The sequence below is a fragment of the Notechis scutatus genome, chromosome 1 (genome assembly GCF_049901735.1).
Source record: "Notechis scutatus isolate UNSWTSFEM ecotype Mainland chromosome 1, rNotScu1.2, whole genome shotgun sequence".
Classification (NCBI taxonomy): domain Eukaryota; kingdom Metazoa; phylum Chordata; class Lepidosauria; order Squamata; family Elapidae; genus Notechis; species Notechis scutatus.
Window position 1 is genome coordinate 222,792,119 of NC_142009.1, and position 19,313 is coordinate 222,811,431.

Consider the following 19,313-nt stretch of genomic DNA (forward strand, 5'->3'; position numbering starts at 1 on the left):
ATCTTCTTGAGCTTACATGTCCACAAGTGGCAAAATACTATGGCAGCCTGAGTTCTCTGAGGATGGATACAGCACGAGTCTGAAAGCTCAGAATACCAATCTGTCAGAGTATATTCATGAACTGGAATAGAGCATGGTAACAAGGTCAACCAATGAATAGGCATAGCAACTAAATCAGCCAATGAGAACAGTTTGGAAACTGAAACTAGAAGTATCCTAGGCAGGAAACTGAAACTAAAAGTAACCTTCTATGTTAAACTTTGCAACTCTGCAGCTATGTGAAGCTCTGAGTCCATCAATTGAAGATGGAACTAACTTGCTTGCTGAAGACTGGAGCTCTGCTCTGAACTTGCAACATGTTTCTGTTTGAGTTTGCTCCATGTTGGAGAAATCTACAACTGGTTTGTAAAATCTACTTATGTTTATAAAGATGTTAAATGAAGCATCAGCCATCTGTGTTTATTTTTCTGGTGCTGAATTATCGCTGCAAAACTCTCAATATAATCCTCTGGTCCCAGTGACCAACCCAGATTGGACCTTGCAACATTATCCCGGAACATGTATATTTGCCTTTATTTGATATATAAATTTAATAATAAATAAGTACATTACAAAATGAGTTATGAAAAATAAATCTAAAGAACAGCTGTTGAAACAAAGGACATTTTTTTTATAATGAAGAACATATGATTGCTGTACTCTAAAGACATATTTAATGGACATTTTATTAAGAAAGCCATACTGTATGCCCAAGGGTGGGATTCAAATTGGTTTGCCACCAGTTCGGTGGGCATGGCTTGGTGGGCGTGTTTGGATAAGGGAAACACCTCTAATCCCACTTTAGGGGATTTAGCACTTGGATTGTCAGGAGGTTATTAAGAAGAGATTGGACAAGTATTTGTCTGAAATGATGTAGGGCTGTGATGGCGAACCTGTGGCATGAGTGCCAGAGGTGGCACACAGAACCCTCTCTCTGGGCATGCAAGCCGTCACCTCAGCTCATTTAGGTTGCGCATGTGTCGGTGCCTCCCACTGACTAGCTGGTCTTCAGGTCTCTGTTGTGCATGCACAGGGACAGGGTGCATGCGTGGAGATGTACTTGCTTGTGCTGGGGGGTGGGGCACCTATGTGTGGGACACACATACATGTGCAGAGATGCATACGCATTGCATTTTGACAATGCACGCACGTTTTGGGCACTTGGTGCGGAAATGGTTAGCTATCATTGGTATAGGGTCTCCTGCTTGAGCAGTGGGTTGGACTAGAAGACCTCCAAGGTCCCTTCCAACTCTGTTATATTGTCCCAAGCCAAGAATGACATGTGGTGATTCTTTCAAGCTTTGTTCTTTATTATTTCCATACCTATAGACAGAAACTTATCAGACTGAGGACTCTGCTATTTGCATTTACAATATACTAAGTGAACAATAAGGGAGGGATTGCCTTCACCCTCATTCTCTCCAGAGGTGGTATTCAGCAGGTTCTGACCAGTTCTGGAGAATCGGTAGCGGAAATTTTGAGTAGTTCAGAGAACCGGCAAATACCACCTCTGACTGGAGATTTTACAGCCTCCTTCCCTTGCCACGCCCACCAAGCCACGCCCACAGAACTGGTAATAAAAAACATTTGAATTCCATCACTGGTTCTCTCATATGTAACATCTGGACTGAGTTGCCTCTTACTACTCTGGAATGCACCCTCTCTTTCCTGGGGAGCCACCTCCTTCATACATCACAGGTATAGTTAAGGACATTGTAGAGAAGAGCAGCTGGCCCTTCAAATCACAACCCAGTCTTAAGTGCCCAGAGGGAGGGACTTGACCCCTGAAAGCCAATAAAGAAAAAGAAGGGAATTCTGTCATGTTCGGGGTAGGAAGAATTTTGGGGTGTTTGGTGAGGAAGTTGGCTGGAATCCTGGATTTGGGGGAGAATCTCAGAGAAGGTATGAAATTGCTTGTATAGTTTAGTTAGAATATGGCTCTAATGATACAGTGTGTGGGGGGGGGAAGCTGCGTTGTCTCCCCTGGATTATGGAGATAGCTATGTTGAAGATAGACATGAATATGAAGGCCAAATAAATAGAATGAGATGCCAAATTGCAGGAAAAAAAAACAAAATCTTCAACACAAACATGTTGTGCATGGTTAAAAAACAAAACAGAACTGTGTAGAAAAAGGTGTGTGTGTGTGTGTGTGTGTATGTATGTATGTATGTATGTATGTATGTGTGTGTGTGATTCAGTAGACCAGTCTCTGCAGTTTTCCTGGTAATATTTTGCAAGTGCTTTGGCTGAGATAGAGTGATTGGCCCAAGATCACCCCTCTGGCAGGACTATAACTCCCAATCTCCAGTTTCTAGCCTGATGACTTAACCACTATATCAAACTAGCTTAACAACAACAACAACAACAACAACAACACAGGAAAAAAGCTGGGGAGGATGATAAATTCCTTAATTACCAACCAGAAGCTTGGTAAGGGTAGGCTGAAGCAAGTTCTGAAGCAAGCTTAGAGTTCTATCAAACCCAACCCAACCTCAATTAAACAAACCCTCCAAAAAGTAAGCAATTCTACATCATGAAAATCCCATCGATGTGCCTGCCCTTACAACTGCTTGCTATCCCTTCCTGGGTTGGTTTGCCACACTGCACAATCAAAAGCACCTTATCTCAGGTTGGAATCTTGGCATCTGCAGGGTTTTTTCTTGGCTATACTATGCACAGGTATAGTATGGGTGGTACCTGGCTCAACAATAGTAACTGTGAGAGGCATCTTGGAGTCCTAGTGGACAATCACTTAAATACGAGTCAAAAGTGTGCTGCAGCTGTCAAAAAAGCCAACACAGTTCTAGGCTGCATTAACAGAGGGATAGAATCAAAATCATGTTAATACCACTTTATAATGCCTTGGTAAGAATACCCTTGGCATACTACATCCAGTTTTGGTTGCCACGATGTAACAAAGCTGTTGAGAGTCTAGAAAGAGTGCAGAGAAGAGCAACAAAGTTGATTAGGGGACTGGAGGCTAAAAGAATGGTTGCTGGAATTTGGTATGTCTAGTTTAATGAAAAGAAGGACGAGAGTGACATGTTAGTAGTATTCCAATATTTCAGAGGTTGCCACAAAGAAGAGGGAATCTGGCTATTTTCCAAAGCACCTGAGGGCAGGATAAGAAGCAATGGGTGGAAACTAATCAAGGAGAGAAGCAACTTAGAACTAAGAAGAAATTTCCTGACAGAGCAATTCATCAGTGGAACAATTTGCCTCCAGAGGTTGTGAATGCTCCAACACTGGTCGTTTTTAAGAAGAGATTGGACAACCATTTTTCTGGAATGGCACAGGGTTTCCTGCCTGATCAGGGGTTGGACTAAAAGACCTCCACAGTCCCTTCCTCTCTGTTGTTCTGTTCTGTTCTGCTTAGGGAAGAAGCAGCCTGTTTACTGGAACTGATCTGCCCTTGGCTCCTGCCACCACCTCCTGGCTCATTCAGGAAGCTGGTGGGAGAATTTGGGAAAGTGGGAAAATGGATGTTTCTCTTTTCCTTTCTTTTCTTTTTGTTAGTATCCCCTGCCATCCCTATTTGTTATGGGGCTTTTGTTTTATATCAGACAACAGTAACTGACCTCGTTTCTCACTCCCATCTCCACCCCCAGCTCAGGCCTGCTGTGAGGGCTGGAGTGGTGGGGTGTCATCTTTCCCAGAAGCGTTGCCAAGATGATTCCAAGAAGTTGCTGGTGCAACTTTGCAACCGAATCTCCTGGGAATGGTTCTCATTAAATATTATCCTCTCCCATATCCTTGACCTATTCAGAATCCTCTTTTTTCTTCTTCTTTTTAACATGATCAAAAAGTGTTTTCAGGAGGGCAGTCATAACAGGATTTGTAATTTGTGTTGTTGGCAAACTCATCAGAGAGAAGAATTCAAACTCCTCCTGCTTATTTCTTTATCGGTGTGAGTTTTTCCCTACACGTTCCCATGCCTTGCAATGCCGCAGTGTCTGAAACAAAAATTTGCCACCTTCTTAACAAGTCATTGAACTTGAGATTCATGCATTGATATTCTAGACTCAGAGCTAGCTTGGCAGGCTCTGACCGGGCCTTTCTTTTCTCCATATGTGCTGAGGAAACTTATTTAGATTAGCTGCTGGCCTTTTTCCCTTGTATTCTTTTATGCTTAAGGCCTCCCGATTGCTTTTATATATTGTTTCACATCCGTAAATCTGTGGCTGTGTTTGCTTAATAGCAGCGACAGATTTTGGCTTGAATTAAAACGCCATCTTAGTCACTTCAGTTCTGGTATTTGAGCCATGTTGTAGTTCCCAGGGTTTCAAACTGCTTAGATTTGTAACTATTCAAACAACATGTTTCTTTTATTTTGAGTACATCTATTTACCTCAATCAATAGGTGTTCCAGACATCTTTATAAAAGACCTGCATGTATAAAAGACTATGCAACTTGCGTCCAACCAATCCAAAGTTAGTTTATTAACCATCTATTGTGATGTATCAGTTGCTTGATGCTGCTTTCATTTTCATTGTCCCAGGGAGGGAGAAGAATGGAGAGATTGTCACAGCTATACAGGACTGAAAAGCTATACTCACTTTTGTGGCTCCCAATTTATGGAGGCTTGCTTTTGAGGAATGCTACTTGATAATTCTTCCAGAAAAGGAACTTAGTTTGTCTCTGTGCAACAGCAGAGAAAATACACATCCCCAGCATTAACTTCTTACACACAGATTCTATGACATTCATGGAACTATTAAAGGCCATTTTAAAAGATGGACAACATTAAGGTTTATTGGTTCCTAAGCCACCATCAGTAAAATATTGCTTTGTGTATTAAGACAGAATAAAAATCGATAGACAAATAACTTCCCCCAGGTGCTTCTCAACATGCTTTAAAAAAAGCCCTGTGTACAACATGTCTAGGTTTGTCAAGTGTCTAGTATCTTAAAGCCTGAACTGAAAAACAGAGTTATAAAGTTATAAAAACAGAGGTATAAAGGGATAATCAGGAAAAGTAAATCCTCTAATTAAATGAGAGTGGATTTTCTTCAATTTGCCTGTAATAATTTAGAAAAATTCAATGATGACAAATTAAAAAACTCTTTATTGCTTTTCAAATGCTTTAAAATGACATCGTAACTCAACAACAATTGCAACATCAATCTTTAGATCAGGACCACATTTAAAAATAATATTACTCTTTCATCCCACCCTTATTATTATTTTTTTAAATAAAGTTTTATTTGGGTTTTCACACACAAGTAAAACATCTTTTTTGAAAATAGCATGGTCCGGGGTTGAACTTCTTTATACAGACACAAAACTCAATTTCATGCTCCTTTTTGTATTCTATTCCATATCTTATACTATTTTATATTTTCTACATAGTTTTTCCCCTCTTTTAATTTTCTCAATTTTATTTTGATTATCTCATCTCAATTCAAATCATTATATTTATACTTTTGTCTGTTCTGTTTCAATTTCATATTATCTTTTCTCATTAAACAAATTTTCTTCTGTAGTTACTAATTGGAGTATGACACCTTTATATCTTTTAATTACATCCATTCAACTCTTATTTAAACTTCAATATATACCTTAAGTTTATGACCTTCAATATAATACATAATACATAACTTCCAATCGAATTCTGCTTGGCACATTCTTATAATACACACTATATTCTTTTTTTTTAAAAAAAAAATTGTAAATATATGTAATTATAAACCCTCATTCCATTCCAGTTCAGTTCTATCATTAAAACCATAACATCTTTAACACTTCTTTTCAATTAAATATCATACTTCCTTAAAAACATATATAATCTCCATAATTAATTTTCCCTTATTTCTCTTCACATATGTTTTATAAATCATTAAATATACCTTTTGTTGCATTTATTTATTGACAAGCATTCCACTGAATTACGATAGCTATTTTATCAGACATTTTAATCATACATTGTTTCATATTTTCTAAAATTATTTCTGCTTCTAATATAACCATACTATCTTATGTACCTTTGCAGAATCCCTTTTTCCATTAAGTTTTCACCCATTATCTCTAAATAGGCCCTGTTTCTCTATATTTTGCTTCTGCCCTTTATAACTTCTTTTCCTTTCTTTCTTCCCTCTCATCTTCTCTCTCCCCTTTTTACCCCCTTGTCTCTCTACCGTGTTTCTCCAACAATACGGCCTCCACCAATAGGAAGCCCCACCATGTTTTATTGGCATAAAATCAAATTAAGCCCCTCCCCAAATTAAGCCCCATATTAAACATGCGAAATGGGGGAGACGGAGGGCTTGCCGTTAGTAAGTACTTTTGTTGCATGCCCGGATATGGTGCTGCCTGCGTTGGTGGGGCACTTCATATCGGGAGACCTTCCACCGTTGCTTCTCCCTTCTCCCTTGCTGCCCCTTCTCCCTTGCTGCCGCGGCGTTTGGCGCAGCCATGTGCAGCCAGTCAGGGCTCCTCCCTGCAACCGGGCCCTGAGGAGACACTTGGCTTCAGGCGCTCCCGTCTTCCCTTTGCTTTCAAGGTAAAGCGAATTATTTTACAAAGCCTCCCCTGCCCGAGAGGGCAGCCCAACCAACCGTTCGCCGCCTGGCCGAGGTGGAAGAGCCTTCAGGGGTCGGGAGGCGAGAGGCGGTAGCCCCCATGGAGTGCCGGCAGAGGCTCTTCTGCATTTCCCTCTTCTGTTGCTTTCTGATTTTATACTTATTTTTCACTCTTTTTTTTTTTTGGAGTTGTTTTTCCCAATCTTAAACTTTCCATTCTCTTTCTCCCCTTTCCTTCCCCTCCCCCCCATCTAAGATTACTTGTTCATTAAAGATGGCTTCTTCTTTGTCGCAATCTTCTTGTTCTGCAGGCATTTCTTGTTGTTTCTCATAATTCCAAATCTCCATTTCTAAAAACTGAAATACGAAGCCAAAAGAACCTCTCCCTTCTTGTGTATCTTCTTTGTACTTTTTAAGTTCCATTTTCAGTTCTTCTAAAAGTGGAGCCATTTTAAAAAGTTTTAAACAACCACCCGATTGATTTTAGTCATTCAAAACAATAACCAAGAATCCAGAAATCAGCAAGTAATCCAGATTGTCCCGAGTTATATCTTCTTATTTCTTTTTCGACTTTCTCTTCCTGGGGTTTTTGTTGCGATATTTCAGTTAGAATGTATCTTTTGGAAGTCTTGTTGAGATTTTGCTGTAAGTTCTTTTTTAATTCCAGGCAGTCTCCTCCCTTCCAGATCCTGCCCTTTTATTCTTCCTCTCTGCTTTCCTGTTTTCAAAAGCTTTTAATTATCCAGAAATCTTTATTATCCCTTTGACTTTTTATTTTCATCATTAAATGCCTATTGATGTCAAAGTGGATTTTTTTCCAATTTTTTGCTTAAGTCTCTTACCTGTCAGTATAGGAAAAGGAGAAAACCAAATCTTTTTCCCTTTCTCTCTCCTTCGCAGGTTAAAAATCTTCTTAGGGAACAATGTTATTGTTTTTTAACAGTTTCAATTCCAGGGTTCCTTATCTGTTGCTTTTGTGCTGTTTGACCCGGTCAACCAAAACTTTCTCTTCTTATCTTCCTCCTGCACATTCTTTTCTGGTCGAGTTCTTCTTTGTTGTGGCCATTTCTGACCACCGCCACAACCGCCTTCAGGAAAGGGAGTAATGGCCAGCTGGGGAGGAGAGATGCGGCTCTCCTCAACCCTGCTGGCAGTCTCCCCCCTCTTCACCACCTCTACGGGGTGGCTTAGCCCCGAAACCAGCCAGCTTGGGGCGCTCCAGTGGCGAGCACGGATTGAAGCCTCGCAGAGATGAGGTTTCGGTCTGTCACTGAAGAAGCTCAAACCGGAAGTCCATCCCACCCTTATTATTTTTGTTTATAAATAACTCAAGGCAGTAAACATACTTAATACTCTTTCCTCAATTTTCCTCCCACAACAACAACCTTGTGAGGTGGGTTGGAACTGAAAGAGTGTGACTGGCCCAAAATCACCCAGACAGTTTTTCATGCCTATGATGAACTCACAGTTTCCTTGTTTCTAGCCTGGTGCTTTAACTACTAATGTGTGGGATACAGGTAGTCCTTTACAGTTCATTTAGTGACCATTCAAAGTTACAATGGCACTGAAAAATGTGACTTATGACCATTTTTCACAGTTACAATATTTGTGGCATCCCCATGATCATGTGATCAAAATTCAGATGCTTGGCCACTGTTTCATACTTATGACCCTTGCTGTGTCCCAGGGTCATATGATCCCCCTTTTTTGTGAATTTTTCACAAGCAAAGTCAATGGGGAAGCCAGATTCACTTAAAAATGGGGTTGCTAACTTATCAGCTGCAGTGATTCACTTAACAACTGTGGTAAGAAAGGTTGTAAAAGGGGGCAAAACTCACTTAGCAAATGTTTCACTTAACTTCAGACAATTTGGGCTCAATTGTGATTGTAAGTGGAGGACTGCCTATATTTCAACTCCATGGTTGAATAATGGCTGATATTCTGGGAATAATATATTTGGAAAGTTCAAGGTTGGGAAAAGTTGGTGTTGATTAATAAATCACTTTTTTTGCACAAACATGCTTAATCAGGTGAATTAAAGACCTATAGTCAAATATGCAAACATATATAAGCATCACCTGGATATATTTCTGGAGAAAATGAATCTCCATAATGGGTTTCAGTAAGTGTTACCAGTGCTAGTTTATGAGTTAGGAAACCTGGGCAGGGCACACGATCCCATAATATTTTGTACTTCTTCTAAACTCCAGGCAGGTGGAAGGAAATCGCCATCTTCTTTTGAGTAAATACAGTAAAGATATAATATAGTTTGATGTTATTTATATTTGAAAAGCCCTCTGAAGTTTACCAACCTTAGGTTGCTTTTGAAATTGGTCCTGGACATAGGTCCAGAATGTGGCTGAATTCTGATAACAGCCCAAATAGATTGCAGAAAATAGCAACTTGCTGTCAGCTTTAAAATTCAGCTGTCACATTTCATGGAAGGTGGGGGGTGGAGGAGTTGAAAAGTTCAAGGTTATTCTGTATGTTGTATTAAAAAATTCCAGTTGCAGTTAATTGGTTCTTGTGATTTATGAAGTGTAGAAGTGGGAGGAGAGAAGGGAGGAGAGAAGGTGGATTCTGTGTAATGCACAAAAATAATTTCACTTTGGGAAATTGCCTTTGACATGCCAGATCTGTTTTTAAATAAATCAATTGGAGAGAAAATGTCTCGGACTGATTGATATCATGGATACTTTCTGGATGCCTTACATTTATTTCCCAAAGTCCACTTTTATTTTTGAAGGGGCTTGGCTGATACCCCAGAGTTCTTTTCCCAGAGATGGAGAAAGATCAACAATCAGCCAAAGTTGGAGATATACAGGGGGGAGAGTATGGGGAACCTCCCTCCGGAACATTAATTGAATCTGCAAGCTCTTGTTTGGAGGAGATGATGGATGCTTTCATAATGACAGTAGAGGAAAGAAGTTTGGGAGCTATACCAAAGCGTTTCAACTCAAGAAATTGTTATAACCCAGAGGTACCCAGCTGTTTGAAGAGAAATCTTTCTCAAGCCCCAGGCATATTGCTATTCCGTCTGATTGGAGGGAGGAGACTATACAGATGCCAGTTGGAGGAAGCCAGAAAGACGCATCAACTGACAGAGGTATGTTGCAGCCTCCGAGGCAATCCCCTCATTTTCCAGAGGGAATTTTGCCCCCCGCAGAGAGTATCCTTCCAGGATGGGGATTTTATCCAGGCCAGGAGTGGATTCAATGCCAATGGCAGCCAGCACCAACACAGCCCTGGTCTGAAGGGGGGTTGCCCAGACAACAGACAGCAGCCACTTCCCCTCCACCCGACCAGGGAACCAGGCCACACCCATCTTCCTCCTGGCAACCATACATGCAGCCCCAACTGGCAGTGAGGCCACAGGGACCCCTATTCCAGAGACGCACCACCCAGCCAGGATACAGGGGGCCTACCCAGCCTATGTACACCACCAGGCCAGTTCCTTTAATTCCAGTACAACATGCAGGGGCCTGGCCTGTGCCACCTCTGCAATCATGACCCAGGCCAGACCAAATACCCTTTAAGGCCATATTCGATGGCTGCCATGAACATTTCAATTACTTCCTCACTCAAATCAGATCCCATATAGAACAATTTGGAGATCAATACACCACAGAGCACGATTTGGTTATGGCCATAACAAATGGGATGAATGAAGGGGATGCTTCAGATTGGGTGGCCCAACTACACAATGAACAAGCCCCCGAATTATGCGATATAAATGGATTTATTCAATTATTAAGACTCAGATTTGAAAATCCAGACAGGGTAGCATAGAATGAAGAGAAAATGGAAATGAGGCAAGGCAATTGACTCTTGTCAGAATTTATTTGGGACTTTAGAAGGGTCGCAAGCCACCTCATGGATTGGCTTGAAAGAATGATTTTACACTATTTTAAAATGTCATTGATCCAGAAGTAAAGAAGGCCTGTGAAATTAAGGGAATCCCAGAGACCTTACAATCATGGTATGTCGCATCCCTCAGCTTAGATCACAGATCACCTCTCCATCGAGCCATTGATTGTGCCATAGAATTAGAGCCTGGGGTGAAATTACCAAAACCAAAGATGTATTCCATGACACCTGCTGAAATGACTGAATTAAGGGAATACATCGATAGCAATTTGGAACGAGATTTTATTCAGCCTGCCAAATCAAGACTAGCTGCCCCCATGTTGTTCAAGGAGAAGAAAGATGGCGGGTTGATATTGTGTGTTGACTTTAGAGGTGTGAACACCGTATGCATCAAAAACATGTACCCTCTCCCCCTTATGAAGGACTTATTGAACCACCTGTCGAAGGGCAAGATATTCATCAAGCTAGATCTCAGGGAAGCTTACTACCGGAGATGAGTGGAAAGCTGCTTTTAACTGCCCTCTGGGTAGCTTCCAATTCAAAGTCATGCCTTTCGGACTTCAGGGAGCTCCTGCAGTGTTTATGCAGCTCATCAATGAGTTGCTACACCCGCACCTTTACCAGGGGGTCCTCGTGTACCTGGGTGACAACCTTATCTTCAGTGAAACCATGGAAGAACATATTCAATTGGTCTGACAATTTCTAGAAAAACTTCTAGCCGCCAAATTATATGTGAAACTCTCAAAATGCGAATTCCACAAAGAGTCGTTGGACTACTTAGGCTACTGAATATCCAACCTGCGGATTGAAATGGACCCCAGAAAGGTGAAAGCAGTGCTGGACTGGCAACCCCCCAGAACCCGAAAACAACTTCAAAGTTTCTTGGGGTTTGCCAACTTCTATAGATAATTCATTCCATCCTTTGCTGAAGTTGCCCTCCCGTTGACGGAGCTATTAAAAACGGGCCCGTCGCCCACCAAACTGAAGCCAAGTCAACCCCTGGCTTGGACTATGGACTGTCAGAAAGCTTTCAAGGCCTTAAAATGCCTCTTCGCAGCTGAGCCCATCCTCCAGCATCCAGACATGACCAAGCCTTTTATTGTCCAAACGGATGCAAGTGATGTAGCGGTGGCAGCTGTTTTGCTGCAAAAGGACTCTCAAGACTGACTGATGCCTTGCACTTATGTGTCCAAAAAGCTGACAGACACAGAGCGAAGGTGGGCAGTCTGGGAGAAAGAAGCATTCACAGTACGATGGGCTTTGTTGACTTGGAGGCATTTTCTAGAAGGAGCACCAGAGACCTTTGAGGTATGGACTGATCATAAGAACCTTGAGGCTCTAAAGACCCCTAGGAGATTATCACCCAAACAAGTCCACTGGGCCCAATATTTCAAGTGATTCAACTTTAACATTAAATATATCCCTGGAGGGAAAAATGTACTGGTGGACGCTCTGTCCAGAAAACCTCAGTTTGACAGCCACCGAGAGAAAATTGTACAAGCCTTAATGTCAGAAGCTCAATTGGCAGGCCAAGTGACCACTTGAGCCCAAGCCAACCGCAACCCCAAATGCCTAGAACAGGGGTGGGCAAACTTTTTGGCTCGGGGGCCGCATTGACTTTTAAAATTTGACAGACGGGCCGGGTCAGCACAAGATTTTTGGGAATCGCCCCCACCCTTCCCCCTTCTCCTCCTTCCCCTCCCTTCAGAGCCCCCATGAGTCAGGAGTTGCTACCGCCGGCGCGGCTCCGCGCGGCTCCAGTCCCGCGTTGCCTTGGGAAGGGAAAGGCAAAAAGGAAGAGCCGTGGCGGTGCTTTGCAACGGCAGCAGCGGCATCGGAGGCTCAGGCTCAACGGCTCCTGGTTTTGCCTTTTCCTTCCCAAGGCAACGCGGGACTGGAGCTGCGCTGGTGGTAGCAACTCCTGACAGCCCCAGCCAGACACATGAGCGGAGCCCAGGCGGAACTGCCTGTTGCTGCTGCCGGAGCACCGCCGGTCGCTCCTCCAAGCAGCCCGCCCGCGGGCTTCCCTCCGCCGCGCGGCTCGGGGCCAGGCGCGAGCGCCCGTGAGTTAAAAGGAAGCCGAAAGTTGCTGGGAAGTTGCTCGGGTTTCTGGGGCTTCCAGACTTAAACTTTGCACAGGCAAAGTTTGCAGGCGGGCGTCTTCCTGCCGAGCAGCGGGAAGGGTTCCGCCCGGTGGGTGGGCGGGCTGCTTGGAGGAGGCAACCCGGCGGTGCTCCGGGTTTCCTCCGCCGCGGCTCGGGCCAGGCGCGACGCGCCGCGAGGAAAAAGGAAGCCGCAAGTTGCTGGGAAGTTGCTCGGGTGCTGGGAGCAGGCTTTTAAAGTGCCGCCCGAGCAGGACCGCCGAGCCGGGAACGGGCACCAAGGCAGGGCAAGGCTCCACCAGCAGCGGCCTAGCTTTAGGTGGCTCCAAGCAGCCCGCCCGCCCGCCGGGCGGAACCCTTCCCGCTCCTCGGCCGGAAGACGCTCCCGCCTGCAAACTTTGCCTTTGCAAAGTTTAAGCCTGGAAGCCCGGAAAAAAGGGGGATCGTCGGGACTCACCTTCGGAGAGGTCGCACTCGAAGGTGATTTCGAACTCCCAGCCGAGGCCTTTGCAAAGTTCTTCTTTTCTTTCCTACCCCGAGAGTGCTCCGCACTGTTTTGCAGCTTTGGGGGCCACACGGCGCAGGGCAATACGCCACGCCCAGCGATTTTTTTTCAGGGGCGGGCCGGATTGGACAGACCAACGGGCTGGGTGGCCCACGGGCCGTAGTTTGCCCACCCCTGGCCTAGAAGATAAGCTGACTGCAGAATTGAAAACGGCCCTATTGACCGATCCTTGGTTCCTGGACCATCAAACCAAGTTGACAATGAATGATGGACTAGCTTGGAAAGGGACTAAGCTTTATGTACCCACAATCTTAAGACTACTGGTATTAAAGCGTAGCTGGGAGGCCACTTCAGATTCCTAAAAACCCTACATTTACTGAGAAGACAGTTCTGATGGCCAAAAATGAAACCTGATATCAAGGGCTATGTAAAAAGTTGCTCAATTTGTGCCACAATGAAACACAGAACTGGAAAAACCCTTGGCCTCCTGCAACAAGTTGCTGAACCAACTCAACCTTGGGAAGAGATGGCAATGGACTTTATTGTTGAATTACCTAAGAGTGAAGGGAATATGATCATTTGGACTATAATTGACTTATTCTCTAAACAGGCCCATTTTATAGCCTGCAAAGGACTTCCATCTGCAAAAAAACTTGCAAAGCTGTTCATGAAACATACCTATAGACTACATGGAGTACCTCATAGAATAATATCAGACAGAGGAGTACAATTTACCGCAAAATTTTGGAGGGAATTTCTGAAATCCATTGGTTCCTCTCAAGGGTTATCCTCAGCTTTTCATTCTGCTTGTAAGGAAGCAGCAGAGGGGGCTAACACCATGACTGAACAATATATTAGATGCTATGTAAATTATCAACAAGAAAATTGGGCTGAGTTATTACCTTTTGCAGAGGTTGCTTACAATAATGCAGTATATAGCAGCACGGGATTGACTCCATTCCAAATCAATACTGGAATGGATTTTGTCCCAATGCCAGAGTTACCTAGACAGCCTCCCTCATCCATGTCCCTAACAGAATGGATGAACTCATTAAAGAAAGGATGGGAAGATACAAAAAAAGCTTTGACCAAAGCTGCAAAAAATTATAAAAAACAGGCGTATAAACATAGATCCCTTCAACAAAGTATATTTGTCGACCTAGTATCTTAGGTTGAAACTGCCCAGTAAGAAGCTGGGTCCAAAATTTTTGGGTCCATTCCCAATTTCAAAGATAATCAATCCGGTCACTGTCCAATTAAGTCTTCCTCGAATATTGGGGAAAATTCATCCAGTATTCCATTGTAGTTTACTAAAACCAGCTACTACATCAATGATAAGACCACCGCCAATCACTCCCCCAAAACCGTTAATGGTACAGGGGGGAAACACATTATGAAATTCAAAAAATTCTCGATTCTAGATTACACCGTGGCCGATTGCAATATTTGGTCTTATGGAAAGGATACCCTCTCTCAGATGCTAGTTGGGTAAAGAGTTGGGATGTTCATGCTGATCAATTGGTTAACCAATTCCATAAGGATTTTCCCCATAAACCGAAGGGTCCTCATGGAGGGGGGAGAGGGGGTTAAGGTCAATGTGTTAACCCCTGTATCTGTTTTTTTTCTTTTCTTTTAGGAGGAGGAGTTTTCAAGGAGGGAGGCTTGTCAGCTTAAAAATTCAGCTGTCACATTTCATGGAAGGGGGGTGGAGGAGTTGAAAAGTTCAAGGTTATTCTGTATGTTGTATTAAGAAATTCCAGTTGCAGTTAATTGGTTTTCATGATTTATGAAGTGTAGAAGTGGGAGGAGAGAAGGGAGGAGAGAAGGTGGATTCTGTGTAACGCAGGAAAATAATTTCACTTTGGGAAATTGCCTTTGACATGCCAGATCTGTTTCTAAATAAATCAATTGGAGAGAAAACGTCTTGGAGTGATTGATGGATACTTTCTGGATGCTTTACACTTGCATTGTAGAATTAGCTCAGCTGGAAAATATTGCATTAGAAGCATCTTAAGGTAGTATGACTGTTGTCAAAGAATAAACAGGCATTTATGTAACAGCTTTAGTGGATGAAACCTGTACTTTGATTACTCAACACTGTCAAAGGAAATTTCAATAATAACAGAACTGGAGATATGGCTATATTCGGCCATTTTATTTGGCTCTAGCTTATTATGATGTGGGGCGAATTCAGCTGCTGCAGTTTGTAAATCTTGGCTTAATATGTTATATGGGCCATGTGACTGTTACGTTTTCAGTAATGCCTAATTAAACAAACCGTAGCTTAGCACAAATTATAAATTCTGTAGGAGAGATGGTTCCTAGGTGAGACAGGTGGCATATAAGTCTAATAAATAAAATAAATAAATAAAAAATAACATAATAATTGTGGGATGGGCTATAAACATTGACAGCTTTCTCCAAATTGCTATACTTCAGAACAGTTAGACAAGGAAACTGAATTTCCAGCCATGTGAAAAAGCTGATGTAAAGTTATACTTCTACTAAACAGGAAATATTGAGTGTTGAAGTATAAAGTCATGGCTTGCAAAATGAATTCCGATCTATTGCTTATAGCTTGACAATTTTTCAACTTTAAACATTTTAGATCCCAACTTAGAATTATTCTGTAATAAAAATATATCCTGGCATGATGTAAATAAATGATCACGTTTTATCTGCTGCCATTTAATGAAGTCTTGTACTGGTAGTCTTCGATTTACAACAGTTCATTTAGTGACTGTTCTAAGTTACAATGGCACTGAAAAAAGGGACTTATGACCATTTTCACATGACCATTGCAGCATCCCCATGATCATGTGATCAAAATTCAGATGCTTGGCAACTGACTCATATTTATGACCATTGCACTCTCCCAGGGTCATGCGATCCCCTTTTGCGACCTTCTCACAAGCAAAGTCAATAGGGAAGCCAGATTCACTTAATAAGAAAAAACAATTACTACCAACCTGCCTTTCATCGAGGACCTGTATACTGCACAAATCAAAAAGAGGGCTGTGAAAATATTTACAGACCCCTCACTTCCGGGACATAAACTGTTTCAACTCCTACTTTCAAAACGATGCCATAGAACAACTAGACACAAAGAACAGTTTTTTTCCCAAACGCCATCACTCTGCTAAACAAATAATTCCCTCAACACTGTCCAACTATTTACAAAGTCTGCACTGTGTGCAGTGTGCTTCCCTGCACGCTGCACTCGCGCGCCTGTAAATCGTCATCAGCACGCTGCGTACAGAGAAGCAGCCTTTCAAAAAGCACTCTTTTCCTGCTTTTTATACTGCAGCTGTGCCTTGCACGGTAGCTGAAGTTGAAAAAGCAGGAAATAAAGTTCAGGTAACAGCCCGGGCGGGCGGGTGGGCAAAAACATCAGCAGACATAGAAATGGTTCTATGTCTGCTGCTCTTCAGAGCTACCAGTTCTACAGAGGTGGACAGAGCCGGTAGAAACCCACCCTTGCTTGTATCCTTTTCATTGACTGTTTCCTAGTTTGATTTGATTGCTTATTGTACGCTATGACTATTATTAAGTGTTGTACCTGATGATTCTTGATGAATGTATCTTTCTTTTATGTATGCTGAGAGCATTTGCACCAAGACAAATTCCTTGTGTGTCCAACCACACTTGGCCAATAAATAATTCTATTCTATTCTATTCTATTCTATTCTATTCTATTCTATTCTATTCTATTCTATTACCGTGTTGCTAACTTAACAACTGCAGTGATTCACTTAACAACTGTGGCAAGAAAGATCATAAAAGGGGACAAAACTCACTTAACAAATTTTTCACTTAACAACAGATATTTTGGGCTCAATTGTGGTTGTAAGTTGAAGACTACCTCTAGTTATGCTATTATGCATGCATTTTTGTTACTGCAACTTGTATGTTTTGCTTCTTTGTCATAGACACATATCAGAATATTAATCTGTAATGGTGATAATAATTACTTTAAGGTTGCCTGATTAATGTCAGATTCTATCCTTCTTGAAATGTTCTGCATTGCAAGTCAGTACATTAAAAAAGGAAGGCATACATTTATTTACACACATACAAATACATGAGAACTTTTCCTTGTCTTCGTGGAAAACTCAGTGAATATTAAGGTAAAGCATAATATTGGACTTTTTCATCTCTTGCTATCCAGCTCTCCAGCCATGCCCTATGATAAAGTTGTAATGTATTTTTTCTAATATTTGGTTTTGGAGAATCAGTATATAGTTCTTACTACTTACTCAGATCCCAGACCAATACCATTCCCTGTAGCCCCTTTAAGTGCTTTTTTTTTTCTTTTTGAAAAAATTTATTTGGGTTTTCACAACAAAAAACATAATACAAATAAAACATCTTTTTTTGAAAATAGCATGGTCCCGGGTTATCACTTCTTCATACAGACACAAACTCAATTTCATGCTCATTTTTGTGTTCTATTCCATATCTTATTACTGTTTTACATTTTCTACATAGTTTTTCCCCTCTTTTAATTTTCTCAACTTTATTTTGATTATCTCATCTCAATTCAAATCATTATATTTATACTTTTGTCTGTCCTGTTTCAATTTCATATTATCTTTTCTCATTAAACAAATTTTCCCCTGTAGTTACTAATTGGAGTATGACACCTTTATATCTTTTAATTTTATCCATTCAACTCTTATTTAAGCTTCAATGTATACCTTTAAGATTATAACATTCAATATAATACATAACTTCCAATCGAATTCTGCTTGGTACATTCTTAAAATACACACTATATTCTTAAAAAAAGATTATATATATGTAAATAAAGCACTCATTCCATTCCAATTCAATTCTGTCATTAATATTCATTAAAATCTTAACATCGTTAACATTTCTTTTCAATTAAATATCATACTTTCTTGGGAACACTTATAAACTTTCCATAATTAATTCTCCCCCCACCCATATTTCTCTTCACTTATATTTTATAAATCATTAATAATAATTAAAATGTTCCCATCCTTTCCTAATTTAATTCTCTCATTCACTTTATTTCATTTATTTATTAACAAACATTCCACTATATTACAATAAATATTTTATCCATCGTTTTAATCATATTTTCTAAAATTATTTCTATTTGTAATATAACAATACTATCTTATGTACCTTTGCAGAATCCCTTTTATAATTAAGTTTTCACCTATTATCTCTAAACAGGCTTATGCTTTCAATTCATATATCTTTTCCCTGTTTCTCTATATCTTGTTTCTGTCCTTTATAACTTCTTTTCCTTTCCTTCTTCCCCCTCTTCTTCTCCCTCCCCTTTTTACCCTCTTGTCTCTCTACTTCTAATTCTCTCTTCTGTAATCCCCTCTTCTGTTGCTTTCTAATATTATACTTATTTTTCAAACTATTCTTCTTTTTTTGGGTTGTTTTTTCAAATCTTAAACTTTTCATTCTCTTTCCCCCCTTTCCTTTTCCCCCCCACATAAAATTACTTGATCATTAAAGATGGCTTCTTCTTTGTCCCAATCTTCTTGTTCTGCAAGTGTTTCTTGTTGTTTCTCATAGTTCCAGATCTCCATTTCTAAGAGTTGAAATACGAAGCCAAAAGAACCCTTCCCTTCTTGTGCATTTTCTTTCTGTTTTTTAAGTTCCATTTTCCACTGAAAGTGGTGCCATTTTAAACACTTTTAAACAACCACCCGATTGATTTTAGTCATTTAAATGCAATAACCAAAAATCCAAAGATCACCAAATAATCCAAAGCTGTTTCTTCTTGCTTCTTTTTTCCACTTTCTCTTCCTGGGGTTCTATTATTTTGTTGCCAAGTTTCAGTTAAAATGTATCTTTTAGGAATCTTGTTGAGGTTTCACTGTAAATTCCTTTTAGTTCCAGGCAGTCTCCTCCATTTTTCCAGATCCTGCCCTTTTATTCTTTTTCTCTCCTTTTCTGCTTTTAAAAGCTTTTAAGTATCCAGAAATCTTTATTATCCCTTTGACATTTTATTTTCAGCTTAAATGCCTATTGATATCAAAGTGGAATTTTTTTCAATTTCTTGCTTTTAAGTCTCTTAGCTGTCAGTATAGGGAAGGGAAGAAAAAAAACCCAAATCCTTTTCCTTCCCTCTCTCCTTGGCTGCTTCAAAATCTTCTTTGGGAACAATGTTATTTTTTTTATAGTTTAAATTCCAGGGTACCTTACATTATTGCTTTTGCAGTTTGACCCAGTCAACCAAAACTTTCTCTTCTTATCTTCCTCCTGCACATTCTTTTCCGGTCGAGTTCTTCTTT

At 41.0% G+C, this 19,313-nt stretch overlaps 1 long non-coding RNA gene across 1 annotated transcript in view; it reads left to right on the forward strand.

The window, feature by feature from the left end:
- The window catches only part of LOC148133198 (uncharacterized), a 187,918-nt gene that overhangs the window by 132,870 nt on the left and 35,735 nt on the right, over positions 1 to 19,313 (forward strand). The window lies entirely within an intron of this gene.